Consider the following 11,946-nt stretch of genomic DNA (forward strand, 5'->3'; position numbering starts at 1 on the left):
GGATGACAGATACAGTCAGTGACAGATAGAGGGATGACAGATACAGTCAGTGACAGATAGAGGATGACAGATACAGTCAGTGACAGATAGAGGATGACAGATACAGTCAGTGACAGATAGAGGATGACAGATACAGTCAGTGACAGATAGAGGGATGACAGATACAGTCAGTGACAGATAGAGGGATGACAGATACAGTCAGTGACAGATAGAGGGATGACAGATACAGTCAGTGACAGATAGAGGATGACAGATACAGTCAGTGACAGATAGAGGATGACAGATACAGTCAGTGACAGATAGAGGGATGACAGATACAGTCAGAGACAGATAGAGGATGACAGATACAGTCAGAGACAGATAGAGGATGACAGATACAGTCAGAGACAGATAGAGGATGACAGATACAGTCAGTGACAGATAGAGGATGACAGATACAGTCAGTGACAGATAGAGGATGACAGATACAGTCAGTGACAGATAGAGGATGACAGATACAGTCAGTGACAGATAGAGGATGACAGATACAGTCAGTGACAGATAGAGGATGACAGATACAGTCAGTGACAGATAGAGGATGACAGATACAGTCAGAGACAGATAGAGGATGACAGATACAGTCAGAGACAGATAGAGGATGACAGATACAGTCAGTGACAGATAGAGGATGACAGATACAGTCAGTGACAGATAGAGGATGACAGATACAGTCAGTGACAGATAGAGGATGACAGATACAGTCAGTGACAGATAGAGGATGACAGATACAGTCAGAGACAGATAGAGGGATGACAGATACAGTCAGAGACAGATAGAGGATGACAGATACAGTCAGTGACAGATAGAGGATGACAGATACAGTCAGTGACAGATAGAGGATGACAGATACAGTCAGTGACAGATAGAGGATGACAGATACAGTCAGTGACAGATAGAGGATGACAGATACAGTCAGTGACAGATAGAGGATGACAGATACAGTCAGTGACAGATAGAGGATGACAGATACAGTCAGTGACAGATAGAGGGATGACAGATACAGTCAGTGACAGATAGAGGGATGACAGATACAGTCAGAGACAGATAGAGGATGACAGATACAGTCAGTGACAGATAGAGGATGACAGATACAGTCAGTGACAGATAGAGGGATGACAGATACAGTCAGAGACAGATAGAGGATGACAGATACAGTCAGTGACAGATAGAGGGATGACAGATACAGTCAGTGACAGATAGAGGGATGACAGATACAGTCAGTGACAGATAGAGGATGACAGATACAGTCAGTGACAGATAGAGGGATGACAGATACAGTCAGAGACAGATAGAGGATGACAGATACAGTCAGAGACAGATAGAGGATGACAGATACAGTCAGTGACAGATAGAGGATGACAGATACAGTCAGTGACAGATAGAGGATGACAGATACAGTCAGTGACAGATAGAGGATGACAGATACAGTCAGAGACAGATAGAGGATGACAGATACAGTCAGTGACAGATAGAGGATGACAGATACAGTCAGTGACAGATAGAGGATGACAGATACAGTCAGTGACAGATAGAGGATGACAGATACAGTCAGTGACAGATAGAGGATGACAGATACAGTCAGTGACAGATAGAGGGATGACAGATACAGTCAGTGACAGATAGAGGATGACAGATACAGTCAGTGACAGATAGAGGGATGACAGATACAGTCAGTGACAGATAGAGGATGACAGATACAGTCAGTGACAGATAGAGGATGACAGATACAGTCAGTGACAGATAGAGGATGACAGATACAGTCAGTGACAGATAGAGGATGACAGATACAGTCAGTGACAGATAGAGGGATGACAGATACAGTCAGAGACAGATAGAGGATGACAGATACAGTCAGTGACAGATAGAGGATGACAGATACAGTCAGTGACAGATAGAGGGATGACAGATACAGTCAGTGACAGATAGAGGGATGACAGATACAGTCAGAGACAGATAGAGGATGACAGATACAGTCAGTGACAGATAGAGGATGACAGATACAGTCAGTGACAGATAGAGGGATGACAGATACAGTCAGTGACAGATAGAGGATGACAGATACAGTCAGTGACAGATAGAGGGATGACAGATACAGTCAGAGACAGATAGAGGATGACAGATACAGTCAGAGACAGATAGAGGATGACAGATACAGTCAGTGACAGATAGAGGATGACAGATACAGTCAGTGACAGATAGAGGATGACAGATACAGTCAGTGACAGATAGAGGGATGACAGATACAGTCAGTGACAGATAGAGGATGACAGATACAGTCAGTGACAGATAGAGGATGACAGATACAGTCAGTGACAGATAGAGGGATGACAGATACAGTCAGTGACAGATAGAGGATGACAGATACAGTCAGTGACAGATAGAGGGATGACAGATACAGTCAGAGACAGATAGAGGATGACAGATACAGTCAGTGACAGATAGAGGGATGACAGATACAGTCAGTGACAGATAGAGGATGACAGATACAGTCAGTGACAGATAGAGGATGACAGATACAGTCAGTGACAGATAGAGGATGACAGATACAGTCAGTGACAGATAGAGGGATGACAGATACAGTCAGTGACAGATAGAGGATGACAGATACAGTCAGTGACAGATAGAGGATGACAGATACAGTCAGTGACAGATAGAGGATGACAGATACAGTCAGTGACAGATAGAGGGATGACAGATACAGTCAGTGACAGATAGAGGATGACAGATACAGTCAGTGACAGATAGAGGATGACAGATACAGTCAGTGACAGATAGAGGATGACAGATACAGTCAGTGACAGATAGAGGATGACAGATACAGTCAGTGACAGATAGAGGGATGACAGATACAGTCAGTGACAGATAGAGGATGACAGATACAGTCAGTGACAGATAGAGGGATGACAGATACAGTCAGTGACAGATAGAGGATGACAGATACAGTCAGTGACAGATAGAGGATGACAGATACAGTCAGTGACAGATAGAGGATGACAGATACAGTCAGTGACAGATAGAGGGATGACAGATACAGTCAGTGACAGATAGAGGATGACAGATACAGTCAGTGACAGATAGAGGATGACAGATACAGTCAGTGACAGATAGAGGATGACAGATACAGTCAGTGACAGATAGAGGGATGACAGATACAGTCAGTGACAGATAGAGGATGACAGATACAGTCAGTGACAGATAGAGGATGACAGATACAGTCAGTGACAGATAGAGGATGACAGATACAGTCAGTGACAGATAGAGGGATGACAGATACAGTCAGTGACAGATAGAGGATGACAGATACAGTCAGTGACAGATAGAGGATGACAGATACAGTCAGTGACAGATAGAGGGATGACAGATACAGTCAGTGACAGATAGAGGATGACAGATACAGTCAGAGACAGATAGAGGGATGACAGATACAGTCAGTGACAGATAGAGGATGACAGATACAGTCAGAGACAGATAGAGGGATGACAGATACAGTCAGAGACAGATAGAGGATGACAGATACAGTCAGTGACAGATAGAGGATGACAGATACAGTCAGTGACAGATAGAGGATGACAGATACAGTCAGAGACAGATAGAGGATGACAGATACAGTCAGTGACAGATAGAGGGATGACAGATACAGTCAGTGACAGATAGAGGATGACAGATACAGTCAGTGACAGATAGAGGATGACAGATACAGTCAGAGACAGATAGAGGATGACAGATACAGTCAGTGACAGATAGAGGGATGACAGATACAGTCAGTGACAGATAGAGGATGACAGATACAGTCAGTGACAGATAGAGGATGACAGATACAGTCAGTGACAGATAGAGGATGACAGATACAGTCAGAGACAGATAGAGGATGACAGATACAGTCAGTGACAGATAGAGGATGACAGATACAGTCAGTGACAGATAGAGGATGACAGATACAGTCAGAGACAGATAGAGGATGACAGATACAGTCAGTGACAGATAGAGGGATGACAGATACAGTCAGAGACAGATAGAGGATGACAGATACAGTCAGTGACAGATAGAGGATGACAGATACAGTCAGTGACAGATAGAGGATGACAGATACAGTCAGTGACAGATAGAGGGATGACAGATACAGTCAGTGACAGATAGAGGGATGACAGATACAGTCAGTGACAGATAGAGGATGACAGATACAGTCAGTGACAGATAGAGGGATGACAGATACAGTCAGAGACAGATAGAGGATGACAGATACAGTCAGTGACAGATAGAGGGATGACAGATACAGTCAGTGACAGATACAGTCAGTGACAGATAGAGGATGACAGATACAGTCAGTGACAGATACAGTCAGTGACAGATAGAGGATGACAGATACAGTCAGTGACAGATAGAGGATGACAGATACAGTCAGAGACAGATAGAGGATGACAGATACAGTCAGAGACAGATAGAGGATGACAGATACAGTCAGTGACAGATAGAGGATGACAGATACAGTCAGTGACAGATAGAGGATGACAGATACAGTCAGAGACAGATAGAGGATGACAGATACAGTCAGTGACAGATAGAGGGATGACAGATACAGTCAGAGACAGATAGAGGATGACAGATACAGTCAGTGACAGATAGAGGGATGACAGATACAGTCAGAGACAGATAGAGGATGACAGATACAGTCAGTGACAGATAGAGGATGACAGATACAGTCAGTGACAGATAGAGGATGACAGATACAGTCAGAGACAGATAGAGGATGACAGATACAGTCAGTGACAGATAGAGGGATGACAGATACAGTCAGAGACAGATAGAGGATGACAGATACAGTCAGTGACAGATAGAGGATGACAGATACAGTCAGTGACAGATAGAGGATGACAGATACAGTCAGTGACAGATAGAGGATGACAGATACAGTCAGTGACAGATAGAGGATGACAGATACAGTCAGTGACAGATAGAGGATGACAGATACAGTCAGTGACAGATAGAGGATGACAGATACAGTCAGTGACAGATAGAGGATGACAGATACAGTCAGAGACAGATAGAGGGATGACAGATACAGTCAGTGACAGATAGAGGATGACAGATACAGTCAGTGACAGATAGAGGATGACAGATACAGTCAGTGACAGATAGAGGATGACAGATACAGTCAGAGACAGATAGAGGATGACAGATACAGTCAGAGACAGATAGAGGATGACAGATACAGTCAGTGACAGATAGAGGATGACAGATACAGTCAGTGACAGATAGAGGATGACAGATACAGTCAGTGACAGATAGAGGGATGACAGATACAGTCAGTGACAGATAGAGGATGACAGATACAGTCAGTGACAGATAGAGGATGACAGATACAGTCAGTGACAGATAGAGGGATGACAGATACAGTCAGAGACAGATAGAGGATGACAGATACAGTCAGTGACAGATAGAGGATGACAGATACAGTCAGTGACAGATAGAGGATGACAGATACAGTCAGTGACAGATAGAGGGATGACAGATACAGTCAGAGACAGATAGAGGATGACAGATACAGTCAGTGACAGATAGAGGATGACAGATACAGTCAGTGACAGATAGAGGATGACAGATACAGTCAGAGACAGATAGAGGATGACAGATACAGTCAGTGACAGATAGAGGATGACAGATACAGTCAGTGACAGATAGAGGATGACAGATACAGTCAGAGACAGATAGAGGATGACAGATACAGTCAGTGACAGATAGAGGATGACAGATACAGTCAGTGACAGATAGAGGATGACAGATACAGTCAGAGACAGATAGAGGATGACAGATACAGTCAGTGACAGATAGAGGATGACAGATACAGTCAGTGACAGATAGAGGATGACAGATACAGTCAGTGACAGATAGAGGGATGACAGATACAGTCAGAGACAGATAGAGGATGACAGATACAGTCAGTGACAGATAGAGGATGACAGATACAGTCAGTGACAGATAGAGGATGACAGATACAGTCAGTGACAGATAGAGGATGACAGATACAGTCAGTGACAGATAGAGGATGACAGATACAGTCAGAGACAGATAGAGGATGACAGATACAGTCAGTGACAGATAGAGGATGACAGATACAGTCAGTGACAGATAGAGGGATGACAGATACAGTCAGAGACAGATAGAGGATGACAGATACAGTCAGTGACAGATAGAGGATGACAGATACAGTCAGTGACAGATAGAGGATGACAGATACAGTCAGTGACAGATAGAGGGATGACAGATACAGTCAGAGACAGATAGAGGATGACAGATACAGTCAGTGACAGATAGAGGATGACAGATACAGTCAGTGACAGATAGAGGATGACAGATACAGTCAGAGACAGATAGAGGATGACAGATACAGTCAGTGACAGATAGAGGATGACAGATACAGTCAGTGACAGATAGAGGATGACAGATACAGTCAGAGACAGATAGAGGATGACAGATACAGTCAGAGACAGATAGAGGATGACAGATACAGTCAGTGACAGATAGAGGATGACAGATACAGTCAGTGACAGATAGAGGGATGACAGATACAGTCAGAGACAGATAGAGGATGACAGATACAGTCAGTGACAGATAGAGGATGACAGATACAGTCAGTGACAGATAGAGGATGACAGATACAGTCAGAGACAGATAGAGGATGACAGATACAGTCAGTGACAGATAGAGGGATGACAGATACAGTCAGTGACAGATAGAGGATGACAGATACAGTCAGAGACAGATAGAGGATGACAGATACAGTCAGTGACAGATAGAGGATGACAGATACAGTCAGTGACAGATAGAGGATGACAGATACAGTCAGTGACAGATAGAGGATGACAGATACAGTCAGAGACAGATAGAGGATGACAGATACAGTCAGAGACAGATAGAGGATGACAGATACAGTCAGTGACAGATAGAGGGATGACAGATACAGTCAGTGACAGATAGAGGATGACAGATACAGTCAGTGACAGATAGAGGATGACAGATACAGTCAGAGACAGATAGAGGGATGACAGATACAGTCAGAGACAGATAGAGGATGACAGATACAGTCAGTGACAGATAGAGGATGACAGATACAGTCAGTGACAGATAGAGGGATGACAGATACAGTCAGTGACAGATAGAGGATGACAGATACAGTCAGTGACAGATAGAGGATGACAGATACAGTCAGTGACAGATAGAGGGATGACAGATACAGTCAGTGACAGATAGAGGGATGACAGATACAGTCAGTGACAGATAGAGGATGACAGATACAGTCAGTGACAGATAGAGGATGACAGATACAGTCAGTGACAGATAGAGGGATGACAGATACAGTCAGTGACAGATAGAGGATGACAGATACAGTCAGTGACAGATAGAGGATGACAGATACAGTCAGTGACAGATAGAGGGATGACAGATACAGTCAGTGACAGATAGAGGATGACAGATACAGTCAGTGACAGATAGAGGATGACAGATACAGTCAGTGACAGATAGAGGATGACAGATACAGTCAGTGACAGATAGAGGGATGACAGATACAGTCAGAGACAGATAGAGGATGACAGATACAGTCAGAGACAGATAGAGGATGACAGATACAGTCAGTGACAGATAGAGGATGACAGATACAGTCAGAGACAGATAGAGGGATGACAGATACAGTCAGAGACAGATAGAGGATGACAGATACAGTCAGTGACAGATAGAGGATGACAGATACAGTCAGTGACAGATAGAGGATGACAGATACAGTCAGTGACAGATAGAGGATGACAGATACAGTCAGTGACAGATAGAGGATGACAGATACAGTCAGTGACAGATAGAGGGATGACAGATACAGTCAGTGACAGATAGAGGATGACAGATACAGTCAGTGACAGATAGAGGATGACAGATACAGTCAGTGACAGATAGAGGGATGACAGATACAGTCAGTGACAGATAGAGGATGACAGATACAGTCAGTGACAGATAGAGGATGACAGATACAGTCAGTGACAGATAGAGGATGACAGATACAGTCAGTGACAGATAGAGGGATGACAGATACAGTCAGAGACAGATAGAGGATGACAGATACAGTCAGTGACAGATAGAGGATGACAGATACAGTCAGAGACAGATAGAGGATGACAGATACAGTCAGTGACAGATAGAGGATGACAGATACAGTCAGTGACAGATAGAGGATGACAGATACAGTCAGTGACAGATAGAGGGATGACAGATACAGTCAGAGACAGATAGAGGATGACAGATACAGTCAGAGACAGATAGAGGGATGACAGATACAGTCAGAGATACAATAAAAGAAAAAAATCTTTGTGTTTGCGTCTACTTACATTTTAGAAATTCCACTGAAAATCCATCAATTTGCAGAGAAGAGTGGCAACATGTGGCTTCACTGCAACCTGTTTTTTCTGCACCATTTGCCCTGTCATTTTAGATGGCACTTTTCCTTTTGATGACTTTGTTCCTCTCTCCGGATTAATGCCTACAAAGCGCCTACAGGGTCATGAAACAGACAATATGTAATTAAGGTTGGCTTTAGCTTATGAGGCAGGTAATCATGTTTTTGAAATTGGACCATATGTTAGATTTCCAAGGAAGTTTTAGATGTCCACTAATTACAACATCTGATTTAACTCATTAGTTTGCTGGTGTTAAATAGGCAGACATGTGCTAAATCATTCACACTGAAAAATGTGATCTCTTCTCGAGTCATTGTGAGAAATGTATTAAAGGCCTCAAAAGATAAATAGATATAATATAGATATAAACATAATATTCTATGTAGATAGTGTCTACATAGATAAAAGGAAAGTTCTGATAAAACATAATCTACATATGTAAAATGCTTTAGATTCAACCATTACCTTTGAATGAACTCCAAAGTACACGCTGCCTCCTCCTGGTACTCAAGGTATAATATATAATATATATATAACAAGGTTGAATATATAATATGCAGAGAGGCAAGGCCAGACAGGAAGCTGGGCTGAATACCCTCACACACAACCTCGCCTTCAATAGTCAGCATCCAGTGCCCATTCGTCAAAGTGTCTCCTAAAACAATCAATACCACATGTGACAATAGTCTTTTTTAACTATATCATTTATTATCGTTCAGCTTTTTACATTTAAACTACATTTAAGTACTTAAGAGTGAATGGACTCATTCTTTTAAACCAAATTAACAAGAGGAGTAACAAAACAATAAGCAAATTAGAGCAGATGCTTTCAACTTCAGATGTTTACAACTGTAGCATCTCTTGTCCAAGTGAACTAAACTGTTTTTATTTCTATAAAAAAGCAAAGGACAGTGGGGGCAGTACAGCAGTGTAATGTAATGATGTACGGACACCGAGTATTACCGGTAACACAGACTAGCACAGCAAGCACAAAGCCAACAAGACAGCCTTACAAAAATGTTTAACTTGAAAACTAAATAGAGGAACAATAAAATAAACATCCGTAATAGAGACAAAGCCCTGACTGAAAAAGATTAAACTGCAAAGTACACTGTTTAAGTAGTTACACATACAAGCTTTTCTTTTCTGGTCAAGACCAAGTTCTGGTCAATCAAGAGTGTGCAGACTTACCAAGCACAATTAGTCGTGGGCTCCCAGGTATGGTGTGTGTCGCTTGAAGGTCAGCTGCTGTGGTGCACCTCTAGAGAGTGGAGAAGAAAAACACATTAACTCCACAGGATCCCAGTGGAGGGCCTGTCCATATAAACTAATACAAGAACATACAACAACAAAAAAACAGTGGTTTTCATCAATATACTTACATTTGCAAGAAGCAGAAGTCCATCTGGATCCTCTCGGAAATGTGACAGGATGAGTTTAATCACAAGGGGTCCAACTTCTTCCTCTTCGCTGGACAAGACTTTCTTGACCATATCATTTGTGGGTTTGCTCTTAAAGAAGTCAACGAGAACTTTACCATACTCTTGTATGGCCTGGTTGAGCCTTTTGTGGATGGTGATACTGGTAAGCTCCTCAAAATGTGCATATATGTGCTTTTGCACAAAAAGGTATGGCCATTTGCTTTTGAGGTCTTTGATAGGAGGTGCTTGTGTGTTATTGATGTGCTTTCTTTGCAAATAGTAAGTTTCCTTCATTAAGGCACAAACATCCCCCCTGTCAGCTCCACTTTTTCCATATTGCTGGTCTTTTTTCCTCAAGTACATCATCAGAATTTGCAAGCGGAGGCTCAGGCTGCCATTGTGCACATCCGTATGTGGCTGTTGGTTCTCTGCATTGCATTCTCTCAGGTGTGTCAGATACTCCCCTGATCCGTCGCCTGCGTGTTAAAGTATTATCTCTATTGACGTGTTCTACACGGGTTTTTATTTGTTTCAAGAGGGAGTAGTACCCAATTTCATTTCTTTCTTGAGCATCATCAAAATCAGAAAAGCTCTTTGGATACTGTTTGACAATTTTGAGAGCAACAGCAAGGCACTGTGCTTTGCTTGGATTCTTTTCATGTTTCATAATTTCATCAACAATGATGCGAATCATTTTGCGGCGATCAGGGGGGAGTGGTCTCTTTCTATTTGCTACTGCAATGCGTAATTCACTCGGCATTTGGTTCCAAGGAACCTGAAATGACTCGGGCCAAGTAACTGCTGTGGTTGAAGAAAGGCTTGGTGGGCTAATTGTGTCTAAGGTGACAGTGGAGGAAGGCGGAGTTGTTGTTGGAGGGACATCACTAGATATATTTTGTTCTCCAGCTAATAGAAAAAGAAAATACATCATCAACAAGTCAGTGTTATGTTACTGTGCTAATATATCTGTTATCAAAAAATATACTTTATACATACACAGAATGTCAAAATAACCTCTGTTAAAGCTGTCTAGCAGTTTGCGAATCTGGATGGGTGGGAGTAAATCAGATAGGTCCACTCCAGGCGCCCCCTCTACATACTTTAGATCTGATGCCTTTCAGCAAGAGTAGAGCAAATGTTCTTGAAATTGTGCAACTTTCTTGAACACTGCTTAAAATATGTGTGTTTGCTTTCAAATCTGAGGGTCCAGAGACGAATGAGTGGCCCAAACTGGACTGTTAGTTCTGGATAATGGGTAACATAATGGTGTTTTGGCCTCAGAGGATGGTCAGGAAATAGTTTCTTTCGAAAATACATGTAGTCCTCAATCATTACCTTTAAGTAGGCGATCTGTCCAGAAGAAATGGCAGGTGCACAGATGAACTCTACCATCTGTCGGAGCTGCAAAACAAGTTGCCACACATCATTATCAGCTGGGTCCCTTATTTTATCTCCTATTAACACCGGTAGCAATCTCAGGAAACGCCAGTTCTGAACAGCATGCCCTCCAAGTTTATCACTCCCAGAATTTATCTCACATGGCTTATCATGTGCATCATTGCCTAGGTATCTAAATTGATTTACCCTTCTATTCAGTTCCACATATGTAAACTGTTTCTCAACTCTGACCAGATGTTTAATGCACAGAGCCAAATCATAAGACACAACACCTTCAAAAAGATCATGTCCAATGCATGGAGGCAAGCCAGGCTGGCACACATGGTAATGTGATAAGTCATTGAACAGTGAGTCAAATTTGACCCCTTTTTTAAGGTGCAAATCTTCTGCTTGGATATTACCTTTATATGAATGAACAGTCCTGCTTGGCCCCTTGGCCAGTGGGTCTGCCACAAATGTTGGTCGATCGATTTCACAAAATCTGCAAAAGAAGGAACTGGTGCTGAAATTTTCAACAAAACCTCCTATAGCATGTGAGCCAAGATTATCTCCAGCAATGGCACACACAATTGCTTTCCTAATCTCACCACTGGGCATTCGGATGCCACTCACCTCAAGGTCTTTAAGATCCTTTACCAACTGCCCCA

The 11,946-nt window shown here is 42.5% G+C and overlaps 1 pseudogene; it reads right to left on the reverse strand.

Annotated features, from left to right (window-relative positions):
- Positions 1-9,651: 9,651 nt before the first annotated feature.
- Positions 9,652-11,293, reverse strand: LOC143703906 (uncharacterized; annotated as a pseudogene).
- Between the last annotated feature and the right edge of the window lie 653 nt (positions 11,294-11,946).

This window comes from Siphateles boraxobius, unplaced genomic scaffold (genome assembly GCF_051911475.1).
Source record: "Siphateles boraxobius isolate OS27281-9 unplaced genomic scaffold, OSU_SipBor_1 39, whole genome shotgun sequence".
NCBI lineage: Eukaryota > Metazoa > Chordata > Actinopteri > Cypriniformes > Leuciscidae > Siphateles > Siphateles boraxobius.